At 44.3% G+C, this 23,416-nt stretch overlaps 1 protein-coding gene and 1 pseudogene across 1 annotated transcript in view; both read left to right on the forward strand.

Moving 5' to 3' along the window:
- LOC146670722 (protein NLRC3-like) overlaps positions 1-23,416 on the forward strand; it is a 261,535-nt gene that overhangs the window by 54,454 nt on the left and 183,665 nt on the right. The gene's annotated exons all lie outside the window — the stretch shown is intronic.
- Positions 10,884-12,448, forward strand: LOC146670723 (uncharacterized; annotated as a pseudogene).

A 23,416-nucleotide genomic window follows, 5' to 3' on the forward strand; every position in this document is an offset into this window, starting at 1 on the left:
TGTCATTACTCACCTGAAATCTTTCTTCGCCCGTCATGGCATCCCAGAGGGCTTCATGTCTGGTAATAGGCGACAGTATTCAGGTCAAACCTTTGCAGACTTCACAGCAGTGTACGGCTTTAAGCACATCACAAGCAGTCCTAAGTTTCCGCAAAGTAATGGAGAAGCAGAACGTGCTGTACAGACTGAAAAAAAGCAGCTGATCCATATCGAGCTCTTCTTGCCTATAAAGCTACCCCTAAGCAATTTAGTGCAGTGGGTAAGGCCGAGCTGATTTGAAGTCATTTACAATCTGCTGGGAAATATTTTCACTTGATTATCTGCAGTCGTTGAGCTCATAAGAACATCTGCATGGAGATCGTGTAAAAGAAGTATCTATGGATTAAAGTTAATATACGGAGACAATTTTATTCAACATTACTGGTTCCATTTTTGACATACAGGTTGAAGACTGGTGAAGAATGTTAAATTTAACACACTGTTCTAACATCTGGACCTCTCTGTGAAGGACTGAAGAGCTAAAGAAATGCCGTCTTCACTGGACCTTAATTTCTTGTCATCTCACATTTTGATAACGGTGATTAGGGGATAAACACACGTTGAGAATAATTTGCTTGTTTATGTGCATGGATAAAATCATACATGTAGCACTTGGAAAGAAAGCAACTGGGCATCTTTATGACACTTTTATTTGTTGTGTATCTTTGCATTTGGGATTTTTTAGACACATTTTTTTTCTCGGTTACTTTTTTGGCCTGTGTGGTCTTGTGTGGCATTTTCTCTCATAGTAATATTGTTCAGGAATTTTGTGTTTCCAGATGCCATTAAATGCCATCATACATGCATTATACACAGTGATATGTCTGTATGCTTTGAAGCCATGACAGTGCCTGTCATGCACACGTACAGCTTGGCTCCCTGTGCGTTTCTTGCTACATCCTGCAGAGTTGGGGTTGGATGCTGGGGTTGGTACACTCTTTGCCCCTTGAGTCACTGTGATGGGGGGAGAAGAAAATGGGGAAGAAGTCGAGACAGAGGATGAGGGTGAGGAGTAATATTAGCCGAGGTGGAGGTGAAGATGAGGCGATGCTGACACTTGCCATTGCTGCAAAGCCCACGGTGGGCTGGACTCATGTTAAGGTGGTGTGCTGACAAGGCGTGGCTAGAAGAAGGGAGGAGATGACTCAGATTCAGAGATGGGATAAAAGTTTTGTGAGGACAAGGAAATGGAAGGAAATGAAGAGGACAGAGAGGGGGATCAAGGTGAAGAGCCTGATGGACAAACTGAAGGAGTTTTTCAGCAAAGAGTTCAGGAACGACAGGTAGGCACATCTGAAGGAGGCAGAGAAGGCTGAAGGTGAAGAAGCAGTGGAGGAGCAGGAAGAGGACAGGTTTGGAGGTCATCAGGGCAGTGAGAAGTGGACAGATGGGTGATTCCTCGAGCTAGGCTTTAATTAGGGAAGCACGCAAAGCAACAACACAATGCTTTACTGCTTCTGCTGACAGCCTGCAAACACACACCGTGGGTTACAACAAATCAGTGGCAGTGACATGCACACAACAGGAGAACATCACTTGATATATTTAAAAGTGGAATGGGAGGCAGAGCCTTCAGTTTTCAGGTCCATCTTTTATGGAACCAGCTTCCAGTTTGGATACAGGAGACAGACACTATCTCTACTTTTAAGATTAGGCTCCTTTTTGACAAAGCTTATGACAAAGCTGGATCAGTTATGCTGCAGTAGACCAGTTGCTGGGGGCTTCTAGTGATTCACTGAGCGTTTCTCCTTTTCTCACCCCTTTTCACACACCATGTGTTTATAAATCACTCTGTTTTGGAGTTTGTAAGTGTTTTGTCTCTAGGGGCCACCGTAGATTTATGCAGAATAGGCTAGAATAGAAACCAATGAGCAGTTTATTTGAAAGACCTGTGTTTTTTCTCTTTTGAATATTTATTATTTCTCATTAAGTACATACAAAAGTATTTCCTATCGGATTAATCAATGGAATGATCAATAGATTATTTGATTACTAAAATAATCAATAGCTGCAGCCCTTTTTCAATGCATCACTAAACAAGAATGGTAAAACATCCATGCAGTGCTTAAAGGATGGGAAACCTCTTCATGCCATAAACATGAAGTGAATCAGTGGCAGATGTTTCCACAGAATTATTAATTTCTGTAAATGATGAATCCTGATGTGTTTGCGTCTAAAGAAATGGAGTTTTGAACTCAGAAAAACTCACTGCCAGATGAAGGATAGTTGTACAGTTTACATGCAGGTCAAGGTTCACTCACTGATGTAGAAACTTCAGTGTCAAATTTGTCTAGTTTCAAGACATTACATGTTTAATTTCGATATAGGAGATGTCACTAAATCTCTAATGTATACAGGGAGTGTATCTTGACAGTACAGGGTACATCTAGAAACTTTAGGACGACGCACATCTGAAAAAAGAAGAACAGGACAAAAATCCACTGCAGAACACACACAAGTGCAATCAAAACATCAAACTCAATTTAAGGTAATTTCCTTGTCCATTATTACACAGCACCCAGCTATCCTGCTCCATTTGGACCACTTTGTGGACTCTCTCTCTACACACACAGTTGGTAGGTAGATAGATGTGGTTGAAACAGCACCAGAGTCATGCAGTGCTTACATTTCTATCATGTAGAGCATGGTTTCTGCTTTTCTAATAGCACAGTTATATTGACTCTTGTCCCATATAGTTACAAGTATAGGTTTATTGACTTGAGTTAGAGACAACTGAATTGAATTGAAGCTTCAGTATATTTATTATAAAACTATAATTTATGTTTTTGCACTGCGAGGTGCAACTGTAGAAGAATATAATGATGGTTGACACAAAAAACCAAACAAAAAAACACCAAACGAGAATACAAATCCTTCAAACATTAGATGAACTCCTCTTTAGTCTACGATGACTCAGAGCTGTTAACCTCAGGTGTCCTCAAACTTCATTTACCTGGCTGGCCTGTTTCTGGGTGAACTGCTGCTGGCCCTTAGGAGTCTTTTCTGGTGATCCAGAGGCACGGTGAGATTTGGCATGAGATCGCAGAGCAGAAGAGCTGGAGGTGCTGCTGGAGGTCTGCCATTTACAAAAGTAAACAAAAGGTTAGTATGAGACAATGGTGGATAAACTACATTTATATAGCCCTTTTACTAGTCAAAGCTAAAAACTATACTGTGTGTTGCTGAAAAACATGTAGGAGATACAGAATGTTTTTACAAGATTCTATTAGAAGCAGTCAAGAGCTTTAGATCAAAGCATAAATCAAGATTACAGATAACATCGGACATTTAATGACACTGTAGAAAAAATAAAAATGCATGAAAATCAATGCTGCTGCCAATCACTGACCCATCTCAGGGGAGCTGCCATTTTTTTCTTTCTTTTTGGTTTTTACGATAAAAAAAACAAGCAATGAAGCTATGTATTCATACTGGCCTTTAACAGGTTAAAGTAAAAAGAATTATAACTAATTTTTGGTATCTACTGAAGTAGTTTTAAAAGACTGAGTCATTTAAAGTAGAAAAAATCTTGACTTCTTCTTCTTCTAAAGCAGTAGAAGAGTCGGGATTTTTAAGGTTCATCTATGAGTTAAATACATCACCCTCTCACATAGTACTGTTTTCCTTTTCAAACATCAGCAACAGCAGTAAAGAATTTCCCTGAAAGGCACACACGAAGAAGAAAAAGGCAAACAGCAATGCAGAACCCACACTTGTGTTCAGAAAACCTAGGTTATGGTAGGAAAACAACTTTCCATCGGATATGTGATTAAATGCATCAGTTGTCTTGTTAATTTTGGGTAGTTTGAAGATTTGTCTGTGAGAGGAATTCAAAGCTGGTGAAAGAAACATTCAAAGAACACAGAGGTAGATGGTAACGGTGCCCACCACCATCCCAGCAAACTGAAGTGAAACAGCTGGGCAGAGGAATATCAGACCTGTTTCTTTCGCTGTCGCGTGCAGTCTGGGGTTTGGCTCTCTTACTCTCAGATGGATTTGGACCCTTAGTGATCTGAGTCGCTGACCTTTTGGACGGACTTCTCTCTCGTTCTTGTTTGACTTTTCTTTTAAGCTGAGCTTTGTCAGCTGAGTCACATGGGGCAGTTATACTCTCCACGCTGATTTCCAACTGTTTAATCGACTTCTCGAGACTGTCTATAGAGTCGAACGCATTTTTGCAGAGCTCCTCTACTCGGTTATGTGACTCTGAATGTCTGGTATTAATATAAGAGAAGATATTGTCTCTGCCGCAGGCATTGCTTTCGTCCAACTTCATTTGTTCCATTTTATTAATTTTAAACATCTGCGATTTATTTGACTGGCTCTTTGTCTCCTTGACTGTTGTGCCACATGCTGCTACTTCCTCCTCATCAACAACAACTTCTTCCCTGTTTTGTTTGCCCCTGTTTCCTGTTTTGATAGCCTGGCTAAATGCTGTCAGTCTTTTTTTAGGGAACTTGAATTTGAATTTCCTTTTTGTCTCAGTTTTTTTAAGTGAAGGTGATTCAGTCTGGCCCTGGTTTTCATAAACGGAGCTTTTATCTGTTGAAGGTCCTTCATGCTGTATTTGTGGAGGATTCTGACCATCTCCTGTCGTGAGTGATCCCATATTAATATTCGCGATACCACTTTTTCTAATACCCTGCTCCTCTTCCTCCTGGTTTGTCTTTTCCTCATCTGAAATGCTCTCTGGAGAAAAAATCCCACCAGTATCTTCCTCGCTTTCAAAGATTGTAGACAGCCGCTTGTAGGCCGACTGAAAGTCCACGGGCTGGTTCAAGAAAACAATAATAGGTTTTCTGTCAAACTGATCATTACCGTCCTCAAAACCATGGTTCTCATGTCCTACATAGGTGGGCTCACCAGCGGTGTCCCCAGATACTGTTTGTATTTGAGAGCCATTCATTTCGGCTAAGGTTTCCTCTTTGGACTGTGGTCTGACTCTGGTCTTGGAGATTATACGGCTATATTTACAAATCTGAGGCGGTGGAGGGGGCGGTCCCTCACCAGCCTCATCACAGCTCAGGCTACCTCCGTCTTCTGTGTATTGCAGCTGGTTACCAGATACTAGCACTGTTTGTTCCCGGTTCCCCTGCTTGCTACTACAATCTAAGATGGGTGACAATGGGGAAGGCTTTGTAACAGAGGTTGAAGTTACACACTCCTGGTCAGGTCTCAGTGACGTATTCTGCTGGACTGGGGGACCTGATGTCCTCTCTTTTTCTCTGGTTTCTAAAGTTACAACTACCATCACATTAGACTTCTTCTCTGGCGCTTCTTTGGTGGTTTCATTCATGTCTTTGGGACTTTTGGCACATCCTTGAATGTTTTCTTTCTGTAGAGTAACAACTGTTGTAACCTTGACCTTCTTTTCTTTTGTGGCTGGCGACGATACCTGTCCAACAAACTCTTTCACTTGATTAGGAGTTCTGACATTTTCTTTCTGTGAAACTCTTCCTACTCTAAGTTCATCTAGTTTTATATCTTTGTCCTGACTTGATGTTGGCTCCTCCTCATCAGTCTGGAAACGTTTAACATCTTTTAAAGTTCCCAGTGGAAATATCTCCACATCCTTTACTGTTGGACAAGAAGGCACTTGTTCAATTACCGTCTCCACTTTGTTCTCAGTGAGACTGTTTTCCCCACCTTCTCTGTTTGCTTTTAGTCCAGCTGCTGCTATGAGTTTAAGAGGTGTTAGGGAGTTTTTATTGTTTTATTTGCTTATGCTTCAAAAGTTATGTTATACATATTTCACCAGACAGTTTTCTGTTGAAACAGGAAGCTGACCCTGTGACACTGACAAGAGACCAGTACAGAAATACATATCATAGAAGTTGACTTGCATTATATTATTCTTAGAAATTGACTTGCAACACACATACTTTGTGACACACACACACACACACACACACACACACACACACACAGACAGCATCAGGACCTGCGTAACAGGAAATGTGATTATATTTGCATATTGACGATGTAACCTATAAAAACAAACGAATACTGCAGTTCGGTGTGATTTGCTCTGAGCTTTTCACCCGTGCCGCACGTTGTCAATCTCAAGTGTCTCAGTGTTGTTTACTCACCTGACTGTTTGTTAACTGTAAATCTCTGACATTTAATTGGTCCTTCGACGCCGTTAATGGACTGGTATTAATAATAATATTATGCTCCATTTCACAGTGGTATCCTTCCTCAAGTCCCGACTCCGTGACAAGCCTGCGTTGAAGTCTCTGCAGAGCACCCTCCAGGAAGGGTTGAAAGTCCAGGGACGCTAAATTCGGGTCCTGGCCGACGTCATACAGGCCCACGGCGCTGGGGCTTGAAAAGAGACGCCCGACAGACCGGCAACAGCGAAGCCAGGTGATTATTCCACATTTGACGCACCTTGCGTAAAACAATCGGCTGGGACAGTCTGTCTGCTCTAAGTATATTAAATAGGAAGTGACCTATTCGCTAACATAAGTCTATAGAAAGACTGACTATCCGCTCACCTGTAAGAGGTTGGTAGCCTGATAGAATTAGTTGTCCGCTCGCCTGAAATAGTGGCTGGAAGCCCGACAAATTACCCGCTCGCCTGAAAAAGGGCTGGAAGCCGTGTAACGGTTAGCAGCACGCCTGAAAGACGGCTAGTGGTAGATACTAAAGAGAGACTCAGACTGTCCAGCGTAAATCTTGCGCGCATAAACTGTTTTTACTGTTTTGTTGGTGGAGTAAGTTGATTTAACAGCACATTAAGGTGGCTGAACTACTCCACTGAATTGTTTACCGTTGATAGCTCACGTGCTGGCTGAATGAGGAAACAGTTGTGCGTCATCACGTAAAATCGACAACCGCTTTCAAGAATAGCTTGAAAGTAGAAGCCTGTTGTTGATAACTTCTCTCATTCTTCGTGCCAGTGACAGCTTCACGGGTCTGTCTGTATATTTAACTCAATAAAATACCTTGTAAACAAATCTTCTACAAAACGAAACCAAATGGTTTGCAGTCCCTCTGCAGTAACTATTTTAAGAGGAACCTTACAAACAGAACTAAATAATGAAATATAGTTGGCATGACGATCATGCCCAGATTGTATAAAATAAATAAAAGGAAATCATTCACATGAAAACCTTTTCTATAAAAAAGAGAGATACATAAGGTAGATTAAGGCTGTGTCATTGTTCAGCCAAGGAAAGTGTGTGAAAAGGTAAATGTCTCCAGCCTGGGTGAGGGTGGGACTGCAGCCCACCCGAAGCCCTTGATGGATACAAAATAAAATATAAAAATAAATATAATGATAAACTGCTTGTTTCGGCATGCAACAGAGAGAATGAATGTGACTGAAGGTTGGATCTGAGATGAGGCAAACAGAAGGCCAGTCTAAAAAGTAGGCACAAACCTGTTCAGAGGAAAAGCAAATTTGTACAGATTGGATGAATTCTAAATTATCTGTTTGCTGAGTAAGATGATCCAAACTATTGAATTGGCTCAGTAGTAGTATAGTGATATACACTGATAAAATGTTGTAATATACTGTTGTTATTATATGGAAAGAAAAAGATGATAATATTAATAAAAATATAATATTAATCATAAGTGGCACCTAGTCACTATGATGTGAGATGGACAATTGTTATGACGTAGTCTGCATCAAGTTTAAGGTTTGCTCGAACTCAGTATAATGGCATATGAGATGAAGAAAATAAAGAAAATATCCAAACTACTTCAGTACATAGAGGCACTACTTGACATGTTTGAAGACCTATCAGAATCAGAATCAGAATCAGAATGGGTTTATTGCCAGATGTTGAGGTTTACAACATTAGGAAATTGCTGCGGTGCTTCAGTGCAGACAATTGCTATATTGCTGAGATATAGAGCACATCTATAATAACAACCAATATGCTAAACCATGTATATGACAGCTAAAGCTACAAGATTGGGAAGCTGATTTAAATATGTGGACACTACTAAGCTAATGAGCGAGTTAAACATTTTTATTTATTTGTTTTTAGAGCAGAAGCTGGATAGAGGACAGCACAGGGGGCTGTCTATCAATGACTGGGGAAACACACATACACAAATTGTTACATGTGAAATTATTTTTGGAAAGAATCAGAAGTGAGATGGTTTTGAATTAAGACATCAGTGAAAAGATGCATGAATTAAACCTGATAATAACATACAGAGGCAATGAAGGAAGCAGCTTACACTCACTGAACATTAACATGCATAGGAAAAGTAATGAAGACCTGCTTACACTTATACACATGACATGAGTTGGTATTTCTGACCAGAGAGAGGGAAACGGGTAGTTTAAGTACTCAGGATAATAATGAAAATGTCTTAGTTGTGTTTCTTCAGGAACAAAACAGACCTGGACCAATTCTCCAGGTGCAGCGGTCGGAAGAAACCTATAGGTTAACATGACTGGACATGTCAAAGCAAGTTTCTGGTTGAATTGTTCACAGCGCCATGTCTCCATAAACCTGACAAGTGGGCCCTAACTTGTGTCTGGGGACAAGGATTGCTGTTAATAAGGTGGGAACTTAAAATTTGGGTTAGCAAATTTGGGAAAGAAAACTGACTGCTTAAGCGGAGAATTGTGCAGGAGTCTGAAACACTGCAAAAGCAACATATGCAAATTCACGTACATGATTTACAAATGCCCAGTTTTAGAGCTGTAAACTGTGAGCAATTCAAAGTTTAAATATATATATATAGAGAGAGAGATAAAAATAAGAAAACTTTAACTTCAAAGTTGAAATATGTAAGATGTGTGAATTCTTTGAAAAACTAGGGGGTATCTAGGAATGCCTCAGGTATAAACGTAATGAACAAAAAAAAAAACAAAGAAGAAGAAGCAAAGAGCAATGGAAACACAGACGTGTATAACATAGAACAATTACTTCTAGGCTCTGAACACAAACCCTCTGTTGTCAGATCTAGCAGATCCAGTTGTAGTAAAAACTACCACAACCTACAGGCCAGTTAAACCACAATATCCCTTAAGCACAGAAGCAAAAACAGGGATCAGGCCAGTAATTGCAGATATGGAAAAAGCAGGCATTTTAGTAAAAACAACTGAAACAACCTGTAATACTCCGATTTTCCCAGTGAAAAAAGCAAACACAGGGAAATATCGACTAGTACATGACCTTAGAGCAATAAATGACATAACAGAACAAATCCCACCTGTGGTGGCAAATCCACACACCATTTTAAATCAAGAAATACAAAAAGAACAGTGGTTTTCTGTAATAGACCTATCAAATGCTTTCTTTTCTGTACCACTACATTTTGACTCACAAAAGCTATTTGGATTCACTTTTGACAACCAGAAGTATACCTATACAAGGTTGCCTCAGGGATTCCAGAATAGCCCCACTCTTTATGCAGAAGCTCTGAGAAAATCCATGTCATTTTGCACGCTTCCTGCCCCAGGTAAATTCCTGCTATACGTTGATGATATTTTGATTACAGGCTACACACAGACGGATTGCAAAGCAAACACACACAGTTTTGCAACATCTAGCAGAGCAAGGCCATAAAGTCTCACAGCATAAATTGCAATTGTGGAGCCAAGAAGTAGCGTACCTTGGCCACAGACTGACAGTACAAGGCCGACAGCTGTTAGACAGCAGAAGAGTAGCTGTACAGAACGCTCCTAGGGGCAGGGATAGCTCAGTAGGTAAAGTGGTCGCCCCCATGATCGGAAGGTCGGCGGTTCGAATCCACTTAACGGCTACCCTGAGGTACCCCTGAGCAAGGTACCGTCCCTACACACTGCTCCCCGGGCGCCTGCTTAGTGGGCTGCCCACTGCTTCACTGAGTGAATGGGTCAAATGCAGAGAAAAACAAGTAATTTCCCCATGGGGATCAATAAAGTATCCATTATTATTATTATTAAAACCTGTCACCAAACAACAAATGATGAGTTATTTAGGTCTCTGCAACTTTTGCAGATGTTGGATACCTGAATATGCACTGCTGGACCAACCTTTGCAAAACCTGATCTATGGCAAACACTTAGCTCTGAAAGATGAAATAGAATGGACACCAGAGGCAGATAAAGCATTTATTGTCTTAAAACTTGCCCTGCAAACAAGCACAGTTTTAGCTTTGCCTGTCGGTGACAAGCACTCTCCTTCCTGCGGAAGTAGATGGTGCCGAACACAGCTGTATGCAGAAGCTAACTGAAAAAATGAAACCCCGACCAGACATTTTTAGTACACTGCAGCCTACTGTTTTAGAAGCGAAACCTTTAGCTTCCTCTTTTTCAGCACAGAGTGCAGAACTAGCGGCTATCATACGTGCATGCTGCGCAAAGGTCGAGAAATAGAAATATATAAATATTCACACTGACAGTCAACATGCGTTGCACACCAAGAAAGATAATTCAGAAATTACTAAAGGCAATAACTTCGCAGACCAAGCCGCGAAGAAGGCCGCACAGCAACCAATACAAACTTTAATGTCTGAAACTTCACAGCTGATACCACTTGATGTACTTGAAGACGAACAGAGAGCCGCACCTATTGCAGAGCAAAAGAAATGGCTAAAGTGTGGAGCAGAACTACACAATGACTTACTGACCTGTAATGGCAAACCAGTACTGCCAACATCCCTACACAAGACAGCAGCATTAGTGACACACGGATCAGCACGTGTGTCGAAAGGGGGGAATGTCAGATATCCTCTCTAAGCACTTCACGGGAGACCCTTTTTTCCACTGCCTCTCACTAGTGAGCCTATTAATAAGTCTATAAGAGAAACCACCCTAGCAGAGTGGATGACTAATAAAGAGATTGTGCTAAACAATAAACTGCCGAGCGATATTTCTCCAGTGTCTTGCAGGTTGCAACCAGGTGATTGGATCCTGATCAAAGTACTCCAGAGAAAGAATTGGAGTTCACCAAGGTGGGAAGGCCCATATCAGGTCTTACTCAGCACACCGACTGCCTGCAAAATAGCAGAAAGACCATCTTGGATCCACCAAAGCCACTGCAAAAAAGTGAGTGACAACACAAGCATAGACGCCGGTTCCCCCGACTCCTAGGTGTTCCCTGGTGGAGGAAAGGGCTGTTTGGGTATATCCCGCCCTTTTGTCTTCTCGCCAGTGGTCTACTCACCTGGAGCCCGGGTGTGCCTGGTCATCATGAAGAACCTTGTCCTCATAATGACTGGCATTGCGCTCCTAGTGAGCCTACTGATACTCACCTGGACAGACAAGGACCCACAGCACCACCTGCAGAAGAAATGGTCATATGACAACTTACACCTAAAGGATATGGACAAAGAGCACAACCACCCCTGACTGAACAATGCCTGGTACCGGTACGTCTACAACCGAGTACATACAGAAGACAACCACAATGGCTGCTACGTCTGTTCTCACCTCCCAACAACAGCAATGCAAGCCACCCTATATGGAAAATCACCCAGCCTTTCCGAAGCCCTATGTATATTCTACAAAGCCACCAGCGGAACATGTTCCCCCGAAAACATCTTCGCCTTCAAGTTTGAGTTAAAAAGACAAGTCACAAAAATCGACCTGCGACGGTGTAATGGAACACTGATCAACTATAAACCTAATGAGGTAGTATCTTGTGCACCAGAGGTCTCAGACTGGAACTACAGCTGTGATGACCGATACTGGGTACACCTGAATGCGACCAATGACAAGGGAAAATCTTTTAACGTCAGGAGGGAACCAGGAATACAACATCCAATGTGTTTCACCTTCGCATACGGCAACAGAAAGCTGGGGATGAACCAAAACTGCTCCCAGACTTTCCGGATGCCGCAGGACAGAAAGGCACGGATAAGCTTCCTGAATGGCACATATTGGGTGCAGGGTACAGCGTGGGCATGTGGCTCAAAGACATACTTCACCATCCCACCCAACAGCACCGGACTCTGCGCCCCAATTTTAGTGTCAGACCACACATTCAGAATATTCCATCAGGACCAACCAAGACGCAGGAGGAGCACTGATGACGTGCAACCTCATGATCCAATCTGGGGCAGTGATGTGCCAGCGGAGTTCAAGTTGTGGACCACCGGACAGAAGGTCCTGCACTCACTTTTCCCATGGATCGGGAATGGAAAAAACATGTTAAGGATCGAGACTCTTGACTACCGATTTGGACTTTTCCTGAACAGCTCAACATGGATAAACAAGGCTCAGAATGAGGAAATCGACGCGATCAGAATAGTGGTCATGCAACACAGAGTCGCCCTGGACATGATTCTCGCTGAGAGAGGGGGCCTCTGTGTCTTATTCAACACCACTTGCTGCACCTATATTCCAGATAACGTGCATTCCTTGACCATGACCACCGCCCTGGAGAAGCTACGACAACTGAGTAATGCACAGCAACAAGACTATGTCACGAACACAGAGGACTGGCTGACCTGCTGAGCGGCAGCTGGAAGACCCTCGTGATCAAAGGACTTGTCTTGATAGGAGTTCTTCTTTTATTGCTTTGCATGTTCTCAACATGCATTCTACCCTGTATCAGATCAATGATTGGCAAAATGGTACAGGCCACAGTGATCACCTATGTTGGACTGCCACAAGAAAATGAACCGGACGAAGAAGATTTAGTATAGGAACACACACACTCTCACATACTGAATGATGCTACAATTGAAAATGTTATAAGCAAGTGATTGTTAGCTGATAATAAAGTATGATTGAAGTGGTGAAATACGGTAACAACAGGGAGGGATGTTAGGGAGTTTTTATTGTTTTATTTGCTTATGCTTCAAAAGTTATGTTATACATATTTCACCAGACAGTTTTCTGTTGAAACAGGAAGCTGACCCTGTGACACTGACAAGAGACCAGTACAGAAATACATATCCGCAGAAGTTGACTTGCATTATATTGTTCTTAGAAATTGACTTGCAACACACATACTTTGTGACACACACACACACACACACAGACAGCATCAGGACCTGCGTAACAGGAAATGTGATTATATTTGCATATTGACGATGTAACCTATAAATGGTAAATGGTAAATGGCCTGCATTTGTATAGTGCTTTTCTAGTCCCTAAGGACCCCAAAGCGCTTTACACTACATTCAGTCATTCACCCATTCACACACACATTCACACACTGGCGATGGCAAGCTACATTGTAGCCACAGCTGCCCTGGGGCGCACTGACAGAGGCGAGGCTGCCGGACACTGGCGCCACCGGGCCCTCTGACCACCACCAGTAGGCAAACACGGGGTTAGTATCTTGCCCAAGGATATTTGGCATGCAGCGAGGAGGCAGCCTGGGATCGAACCACCAACCTTCTGATTAGTGGCTGACCTGCTCTGCCACCTGAGCTACAGCCACCCGAAAATAAACGAATACTGCAGTTCGGTGTGATTTGCTCTGAGCTTTTCACCCGTGCCGCACGTTGTCAATCTCAAGTGTCTCAGTGTTGTTTACTCACCTGACTGTTTGTTAACTGTAAATCTCTTTTTTTTTTTTGTGTCCCTTTTGGATCTTTAGCCATCAGAATTGTTGTCTTAAGGCCAAGAAAGATGCCAAGCGGATTTATTTTACCAAGTGGATCATCATGGCCTTGCCATATTGGTCCATTTGATTGACCTTTATTATAATTATGAATTTATTTTATTTTCAGTTCCTACAAACCCCCAGACATGACTGGGGGATAGGACAGGGAGAAAGAATGAAAGAAAGAGAGGGAGAGAAAGAAAACCAAAGGGGAGAAGAGACGGTGAGAAGGGGGGGAAGAAAGAAAACAAACAAACAAACAAACAACAAAAAAAAACAAAACACCTGGGTCACCTGTATGGAGAAAAAAAACAGAAGAGAAAGCAAACAACAAAGAGTCTGTGAAGGTTCTCAGTCATCCAGGTCATCGTAGTCAAAGGAGCTTGCAAAGAAAAGCGTCTGGACTTCTTTAAGTTGCTCGAAGACGATTAACCTCTCATCCGAGAAGCTTCTTCAGTTCTAAGGTCAAATGGTGGAGAGTCCCAGATATAAACCTAGTGGGAGTGACCCCCCACAGAGGGACAAAAGGACCCCCTGATGATCCTCTAATCGCCTGAGCCAAGGTGGGAAACTGGGTGTGGGTCCCAATCAGCCAGAGTTTCGGGTGTGTTCATTGTGAAACCTGGCCCCACCTTATCATGCGAATTCCTGAGGTCAGATGGCCCAGGATGTGAGTGGGCGTTAAGGCGTCTGGGAAGGGATCTCAAAACTGGATTATAGATGGCAGAGAGTTGGTGTCGTAAACACCCGCCTCTGTTCAAAGATGGTCGCTCACAGTGGACATAGATGCTTCTTTCACTCCTCTTTCAAACCATCTGTCCTCTCTGTCCAAAATGTGAACATTGGCATCCTCGAAAGAGTGTCCTTTATCCTTAAGATGCAGATGAACTGCTGAGTCTTGTCCTGTGGAGGTGGCTCTCCTATGTTGTGCCATGCGCTTGTGAAGTGGCTGTTTGGTCTCTCCAATGTAGAGGTCTGAGCATTCCTCGCTGCACTGTACAGCATACACCACATGTGTTTTGGCGTTTTGTCTTTCGGGTGAACCAGTTTCTGTCTGAGCGTGTTGCTGGGTCTGAAATACACTGGGATGTCATGCTTGGAGAAAACTCTCCTGAGTTTCTCTGATACACCGGCTACATAGGGGATGACAATGTTGTTGCGTCTGTCCTTCTTATCCTCCCTCGCTGGTGTCTGGTCTTCTTTTCTGTGCCTCTTTGCTGACTTTAAGAACGCCCATTTAGGATAGCCGCACGTAAAGGACACTCTTTCGAGGATGCCAATGTTCACATTTTGGACAGAGAGGACAGATGGTTTGAAAGAGGAGTGAAAGAAGCCATCTATGTCCACTGTGAACGACCATCTTTGAACAGAGGCGGGGGTTTACGACACCAACTCTCTGCCATCTATAATCCAGTTTTGAGATCCCTTCCCAGACGCCTTAACGCCCACTCACATCCTGGGCCATCTGACCTCAGGAATTCGCATGATAAGGTGGGGCCAGGTTTCACAATGAACACACCCGAAACTCTGGCTGATTGGGACCCACGCCCAGTTTCCCACCTTGGCTCAGGCGATTAGAGGATCATCAGGGGGTCCTTTTGTCCCTCTGTGGGGGGGAACTCTCACTGGGTTTATATCTGGGACTCTCCACCATTTGACCTTAGAACTGAAGAAGCTTCTCGGATGAGAGGTGAAACGTCTTCAAGCAACTTAATGAAGTCCAGACGCTTTTCTTTGCAAGCTCCCCAAACAACAAAGAGCAACATAATAAAAAAAAGCACCATCACAATAAACTAGCTAGCAGTAAATATCAGTAGATACTAAGTAATAAACGATATTGTGCAGCACGCAAGATAGACAGAGCACAATGTGCTTTGAGGCAGCAGCCAAGAAAGCTGTAGTCCGCGTCTGTGAATACCCATGTGTACACCTGTGTGCATACCTGTGTGGATCAGCATGCTTGCATTCCAAAGGTTTCTCCATGTAACGATCTGCTAGGGAGTGTGGGGAGCCACAGCCCCGTCCTCCAGGGTATGAAGCAGGTATGGAGGAGATCAAAACTCCAGACATCCAGAGGCCCGCAGAACACAAGAGACCAAGGAAGACCAACAGAGGGGCAGCCGCGCCACTGTCTCAGTAAGAGCTGAGGAGAGTCCCAGATGAGGGCTCACTCAGCAGCCGCGGAGCAGAAGCCAGGGGGAGTTGCAGTGACGCGCCCGTGAGCTCCGCCGGCAGCCAGCTGTGCCTGAGTGACCGAGCCCCAGGCCGAGAGGCCGGGGGCACCCCACCTCCGAAGTGGCCCGAGCGAGCCCCAGGCTCCAGGCCCCGATAAGCGGCCACCAAGGAGTGAGCCGGTGTGTACCCGGACGCCCACCCCCAGACACAAAGAACCATCAATGCACCGAGAGAGGTGGCGTCTGATACCCAACCTGACATATAGACACAGACATACAGGCACACACAGATACAAACATCCATTCCCACCCTCATGCTCTCATATGCACTTACTCCACACTCAACCAACGTGGAGACAGACATAAAGAGACACTGTACACACGATCACACTCCCCAAGCGTACTCTACGAACCGGGTCTAGGTACCCTTGCCCCTGGAGGGGGGAACTGCACCCAGACCCAGGTGGTGTTACCCTTTTCCCTGCGGTGGGGGGAGGCAGACCGCCCCGACTCCGCAGCAGCAGGAAGGCCCCACACTCCAGACCGCAGTCGGACGGCCAACTCCTCCTCCTAGCCCCCCCCCCCCGCTCCAGCAGGCCGCAGAGAACGGGAGTGAGAGAAGACTCCAAACCTCCCTCCACCCGCTCATTGTAGTGTTGATGCATGTGTGTTCTAAGGTGCAATTAAAACCCAGGAGGGCATGGAGCTACCTGCCAGAGAGCAGCAGGTAAGCGCATAGTCCCTCCTGCTAGCCCTCAATGTCTACGTGTATTCAAAATTGTTAACTGTAAATCTCTGACAAGAGGGTAGTCATTTGTAAAGCATAATCTCTGGCTCTCTTCCAGGGCACATTTTATGACTTGTCTCCTTTCTCTCACCCCAACCAGTTGTGGCAGCTAGTTGCCCTTCCCTGAGCCTGGTTTCTTCCTGTTAAACTGGAGTTTTTCCTTCCTTGTTGGGGTTACATGTGTTTTCTTTGTGTTACCTTAGTCTTTACCTTACATTATAAACCACCCTGAGGCAACTGAATTGAATCGAACTCTTTTTTTATGGGGAATTTTGACTATTCTTTCAGAATTGCAGGTCAGACACTGATGTTGGATGAGAAGTCTCCGCTCTAATTCATCCCAAAGGTGTTCTATCGGGTTGAGGTCAGGGTTCTGTGAGGCCACACATCAAACTTCTGCAGCCATAGCTTAATGGATGTTGCTTTGTGCACTGGTGTGCAGTCATGTTTGAACGGGAAGATGTTCCCACAAGTTTGGAGGATGAAAATGTCTTGGTATGCCGAAGCATTATGACTTCCTGTCACGCGAACTAAGGGATTTAGCCCAGCACCTGAAAAACAACCCTTCACCAAACTTTACATGGTTCTCCTGGAAACCACCAAACCCAGGCTCCTCCATCGGATTGCCAGATGGAGAAGCGTGATTTGTCACTCCAGACAACACGTCTGCTCAAGAGTACAGTGGTGGCGGGGGTTGACGTAGGAGCAGCGACATGTAAAGACGGGTGGCTGAGTTGCTCTGTGGGGATACGCTATTTTTTCATATAAATACTGTGACATTGGGCACTAACGCGTTATCGGTCGTCAGCTGAGTTACCACTGCAAATGTGCGCATCGCCCAAGCGAACTTTACAACAATGTCAAGGTCCAAAAACACAAGAAAGACTGATGGAGCCAAGGCAATTGATAGCAATGCTAGATCCCCGGACATGGCCGCACTAATGGCTGCCATAGCTAACTCGGAGAAGAATGTAGTCGCTAGTGATGTGCGGATCGATCCTGAAATATCGATTCCTCCGATACCAATCATTTATGTTCTAGAATCGATTCTCACATTAAAATATCGATATTTTAGTAATTTAGAGTAAATTTGTAGTTTATCATTAACAGGAACACAGTGGAAAGAAACTATAACATTCGGATTGTCTACATTCAAAGGAACTACTTCCTCTTCCGCCTTTCATAGTCATGTGCGAAATACGGCTGTATAAATGTCTCGCAGCCCCTTGGCGTGCGCACTCACAACAATAGCTGAGCGTAATTGAAGTCATGTGCGGACGTATTTTACCTCCACACACAGCTGAGACGTGGTTTGCGATACATGTGGCAAAAAAAGTGCTCCAAGAGTGAGGTGTTGTGGCCATACTAGGGAGACATTAAAAAGGGCTGTTGGGGGGGTAAATACATTTTACAGGGTTTATTTATCGGATAAAATACGTTAAATGTCACCGTTATTATTGGCCGGCCCGGAAACAGCGGGGGTGTCCAAATTCAGAGGCTGCTTCCACCTGAGGACCCGGCCTTCGCGGTCTAAAGAAAGCCGGGTAGTACGTCACGAGCTCCCTTGGTGGAGTGAAACTCTGCTGTCTGCTCCTTTCTATCTAAAATATAACCGGGCGCTGACGTAAACTCTCGACCGTCTCACACTTCTGTTTAACCATTTTCTGTTTGACGTTTATTCAGCTGTGTGAAAACCCCGGAGGAACCCTTCCGAAGGATTAATGAAGTCAAATTTAATTTAATCAAATCTAATAACTTTAATCTCAGCCAAACCAATTTACTCACGAACAAATAAAACACTGAAAAAGCCAAACAATAACATTTTTAAGTTATCAAAGTGACTTATATCTCATGTTTAACCCGAATAGGGAAAGACCACGGGGGTTTGAAGACGATGTGTCGGTCGGCTCAGATATTTGAAGTTTACACAGCTACATTCTCACCTGAAAATATGTTAAAAGTTTTTTTGCGACCCAAAAAGAGAAATAAGAGTAATATTAAAACTAAGTTGCTGCTGCCATTGTTGGAAACTGGAATTGGCTGGGCCGCGCTATGAATTCTGCAATATGATTTTTCAATTTTGTTGTCCTGAAAATCGGGCGAAATTCGGGAGAATGGTGGCTCCGGGAGATTTTCGGGAGGGCACTGAAATTCGGTATTCTCTCAGAAAAATCGGGAGGGTTGGCATGTATGGTTGTGGCAACATCACTAACCTTGTCAAAGACCTCAGAGTAAATCATATCACAGAATATGACGAGCGTATGTTGAGGTGAACTGAAGAGGAGGAGAGAGTCAGGTGCTGCTAGGGCGAGACAGACGTCTCTCACTGACTCCTTTAGTGCTGCAGGCAGGCAAGGTGTTCAAATAGCACAACTTCTTTTTTTTTATTTCTATATGATGAACTCTGCGTTATTAAGTGATAAGAACAAATAAGCTGATGTCCTGTAATCATTATGATGCTATAATTTGAGATACAATAAATAAAATAAGTTTTTGTACAAAGTATCGGTATCGGATCAGTATCGCCGATACCACCCTGAATATTACTTGGTATCGGATCGGAAAGAAAATCAGTGGTATCGCACATCACTAGTAGTCGCCAAAATTTCTACGCTGGAAGCAAAAGTCGAGACCAAGTGCCAAGCTCTCAATGAGCTGATCGATTCGCTTTGCAGCAATGTTTCTGACCAAATAGATGAAGTGCGGACTGAACTTTGTGCTAAGATTGATGCCCTAGCAACTACTTGCACTGACCACCATAGCCGGCTAACTAGCCTGGAAGAAGATGCAAACACATATTCGGACTGGGTTGTGGACTTGGAGAAGCAAGTTCACGATCTGAAAGAAATTGTGTCAGCTCTTTCGGACAACACCGAAGACCTTGAGGGGAGACAGCGCAGATGCAACATTCGAATACTTGTCGTGAGAGAGCACTTTGAGACTGTCAACTCTGTGGCCCAGCTACTAAAGGAGGTTTTGGCCCTAGATACCGCTCCGACACTGGATTGGGCACATCGCAGCCTCCAGCCTGTTCCTGCGAGAGACCAGAGACCCAGGCCACTTATTGTCAAATTTCATTACGTTCAAGAAAAGGAGGAGGTAAACAGTCCCCTGACGCATGATGGAGTCAAAATCCTAATTTTCCCGGACCTGCCATCTGCAGTCGCGAAAAGACGGGGGGCCTTTAAAGAAGTTAAAGATCTACTGCGCGGATGTCGGGGTGTGAGATTCCAGATGCTATACCCAGCGAAGCTGAGGATTTCCTCTCCTCTTGGTGAGGAAATATTCACCAATCCAACGGCTGCTAAAGACTACGTCAAGAATCACATCTTGGCTGTGTGTGGGAATCAAGACATGGGCTGAGTGGACTGTGCGACCTCAGTTGCTTTTTGACTCTCTATTGTTCACTGACTGAGACTGCACTTTAGAGAGGTTTGAACTTTTGCTTCTTTCATAATTTAATAGGTCTGCAAATAATTGTTTACCACTGAGTGAAGTAATCGACCAAGAGAAGTCACGTGTGCCTTTCCAATCTGCCAGATGTCTAACAACTGGGTCATAGCTGGCGTTCCCTGCTAGGGGCAACTTTTGTTTTGGGGAGTGAAGAGACATGTTGGATATAAGCTCTCTTTTTTTTTGTCAGTCCCGTTTGGATCTTTTGCCATCAGAATTGTTGTCTAAAGACAAAGAAAGATGCCCAACTGATTTACTGTACCAAATGGACCATCCCAGCCTTGCCGTATTGGTCTATTTGATTCACCTTTGCTTGTATTGTTTATTTTATTTTCATTTGCCAAGCACGGGACGGACTTGACTGGGGAGAAGAAAAGGGAGAAAGAAGGAGGGAAAGAAAAAGAGCGGGGGATATAAGCTATATATATATATATATATATATATATATATATATATATATATATATATATATACACTCAACAAAAATATAAACGCAACACCTTTGTTACTGCTCCCATTCCCCATGGGATGGACGTAGAGACCTAAAATTCATTCCAGATACACAATATAACCATCCCTCCCAAACAGTGGTCACAAATCAGTCCAAATGTGTGGTAGTGGGCACATCTGCTATATTGAGATAATCCATCCCACCTCACAGGTGTGCCACATCAGGATGCTGATCTGACATCATGAGTAGTGCACAGGTGTACCTCAGACTGCCCACAACAAAAGGCCACCCTGGAATGTGCAGTTTTGTCTCACAGCAAAATGCCACAGATGCCACAAACAATGAGGGAGCGTGCAATTGGCATGCTGACAGCAGGAATGTCAACCAGATCTGTCGCCCGTGCATTGAATGTTCATTTCTCAACCATAAGCCGTCTCCACAGGCGTTTCAGAGAATATGGCAGCACATCCAACCGGCCTCACAACCGCAGACCTCGTGTAACCACACCAGCCCAGGACCTCCACATCCAGCAGGTTCACCTCCAAGATCGTCTGAGACCAGCCACCCAGACAGCTGCTGGAACAATTGGTTTGCACAACCAAACAATTTCTGCACAAACTGTCAGAAACCGTCTCAGGGACGCTCAACTGCATGCCCGTCGTCCTCATCGGGGTCTTGACCTGACTCCAGCTCGTCGCCATAACAGACTTGTGTGGGCAAATGCTCACATTCGATGGCGTCTGGCACGTTGGAGAGGTGTGCGCTTCACGGATGAATCATGGTTCACATTGTTCAGGGCAGATGGCAGCTGAGAATGTCCCAGTTCTTGCATGGCCGGCATACTCACCGGACATGTCACCCATTGAGCATGTTCGGGATGTGCTTGACCGGCGTATACGACAGCGTGTACCAGTTCCCACGAATATCCAACAACCTCGCACAGCCATTGAAGTGGAGTGGACCAACATTCCACAGGCCACAATTGACAATCTGATAGACTCCATGCGACGATGTGTTGCACTGCATGAGGCAAATGGTGGTCACACCAGATACTGACTGGTTCTGGGTCCCCAGACCCCCAATAGCGCAAAAAACTGCACATTCCAGGGTGGCCTTTTGTTGTGGGCAGTCTGAGGTACACCTGTGCACTACTCATGATGTCAGATCAGCATCCTGATGTGGCACACCTGTGAGGTGGGATGGATTATCTCAATATAGCAGATGTGCCCACTACCACACATTTGGACTGATTTGTGACCACTGTTTGGGAGGGATGGTTATATTGTGTATCTGGAATGAATTTTAGGTCTCTACGTCCATCCCATGGGGAATGGGAGCAGTAACAAAGGTGTTGCGTTGGGGGGTCACGTGACGTCAATGGCGGAGTAGCTGTGTTTCTCGCCCGCTCCCGCAGCTTGGCATTTGTTTAGGCCTTTATATGTCTTGTTTGGTTAAAGTCTCTGTTTATTTCGACTTTTAAACTTCGTACGATGCCAAGCACCCAGAAGAAGCTCAACCTTGGGTCGAAACCGGGCAAATCCGGAGAAAATCACCCTCCGCTCAGCGATCATGCTGTAGCGGTTATGGCGGAGGCCCAGTCGCCCCCACTTCTCGACCGAATGGACGTCGACAAATTGGTGGAGAGGATATCGGCGGAGGTGCTGAGGGCGGTGGAGGCCTCCTTTGAGAAGAAGATTGATCCAGTTCTGAAAAGACTGGAAACATGCGCAGCTAACATCTCTGCATTGGATGTTAAAATGAAGGAGGCAGAGGCACGTATATCAACGCAGGAAGATGTTACAGCGGGATATGGCGCCAAGATTTCTGAAGTGGAGCTTAAGCTGGAGGCCGCTTTGGATAAGATTGATGACTTGGAGAACAGGAGCCGACGGTGTAACATACGTGTTATTGGGCTACCCGAAGGCAGTGAAGGTACCAACCCTGTGTCTTTTTTCAAAACGTGGTTACCGGAGTTGGTGGCTGTGAGTTTCAAGGGCGGCGCTGTTAAAATCAATCGCTGCCACCGGGTGCTTGCACGCCTCCCTTCCAGTGCCCAGCGGCCCCGCGCGGTCATCATAAAGCTCCACAACTTCCAGGATAAAGCACGGATCATGCAAGCGGCTAGGAGGAAGCAGTCCTTATTTCATAATGGCATTCCTATTATGATATTCGAGGACTTCTCCGCCGCTGTTCTGAAGAAACGCCAGGGATTCTACCACGTCAAACAATGCCTTAGGGAGATGGGTGTCCCCTTCGCTATGATGTACCCGGCTGTCCTTAGGATAAAGATCGATGGCCAGGAGAAATCTTTTAGATCTCCAGAAGCAGTCTCAGCTTACCTGGATAACGTACCTCAAGGGGCGGGGCCGCACTCATCCTCGGTGGCTCCAGTGGACTGTTGATCTGTGCTCCTGTCCCATACCTGAGGCATTCGCCAATCCCTCGTCTCCTCCTCCTCCTTTTTTTTTTTTTTTTTTTTTTTCTTTTCCTTCCCTGTTTATTATTATTGTTATTTTTTCTGTTTGGTTCCTTTTTTTTTTCTTTTCGGGTCTGTGCGGAGATAATAACCCCATACACATAGACTATTTTATTTAGCCATTTATAATCCGAATTCTTGTTTTAGCTGCGGGCGGGCAACTGTTTCACGTTACTGATTAAGAAAAGACTCGTACTCTGGTCCAGCATCTTTCTATGTCCAAGTTGGAAAGTTTGCTTGCGCCCCCTGCTGGGCATTGAAGACCTTTGTCTGACCTCCATACTCACTGGTTTCTTGACGGTTCTGTTTCTTATAAATAGTTTTCTGTTAATTGTTAGCAGAGCAGGACGTTTGTTTTTCTATGTGTATTTTACTTGCCACTGGTGTTGTAGAGCAGTGTTTGGGAGCCCTACATATCAGCTATGCTTTGGTCACCTGAGCGTGGTTCCATGCTTATTTAAAATGTTGTATGATAAGTGATAATTCAATGTTGAATGTTTGTTCCTGGAATGTAGGAGGTATACATAA

This window comes from Rhamphochromis longiceps, linkage group LG4 (genome assembly GCF_057381845.1).
Source record: "Rhamphochromis longiceps isolate RC_006_pf linkage group LG4, R_longiceps_female_GT1.1, whole genome shotgun sequence".
Taxonomy (NCBI): Eukaryota; Metazoa; Chordata; class Actinopteri; order Cichliformes; family Cichlidae; genus Rhamphochromis; species Rhamphochromis longiceps.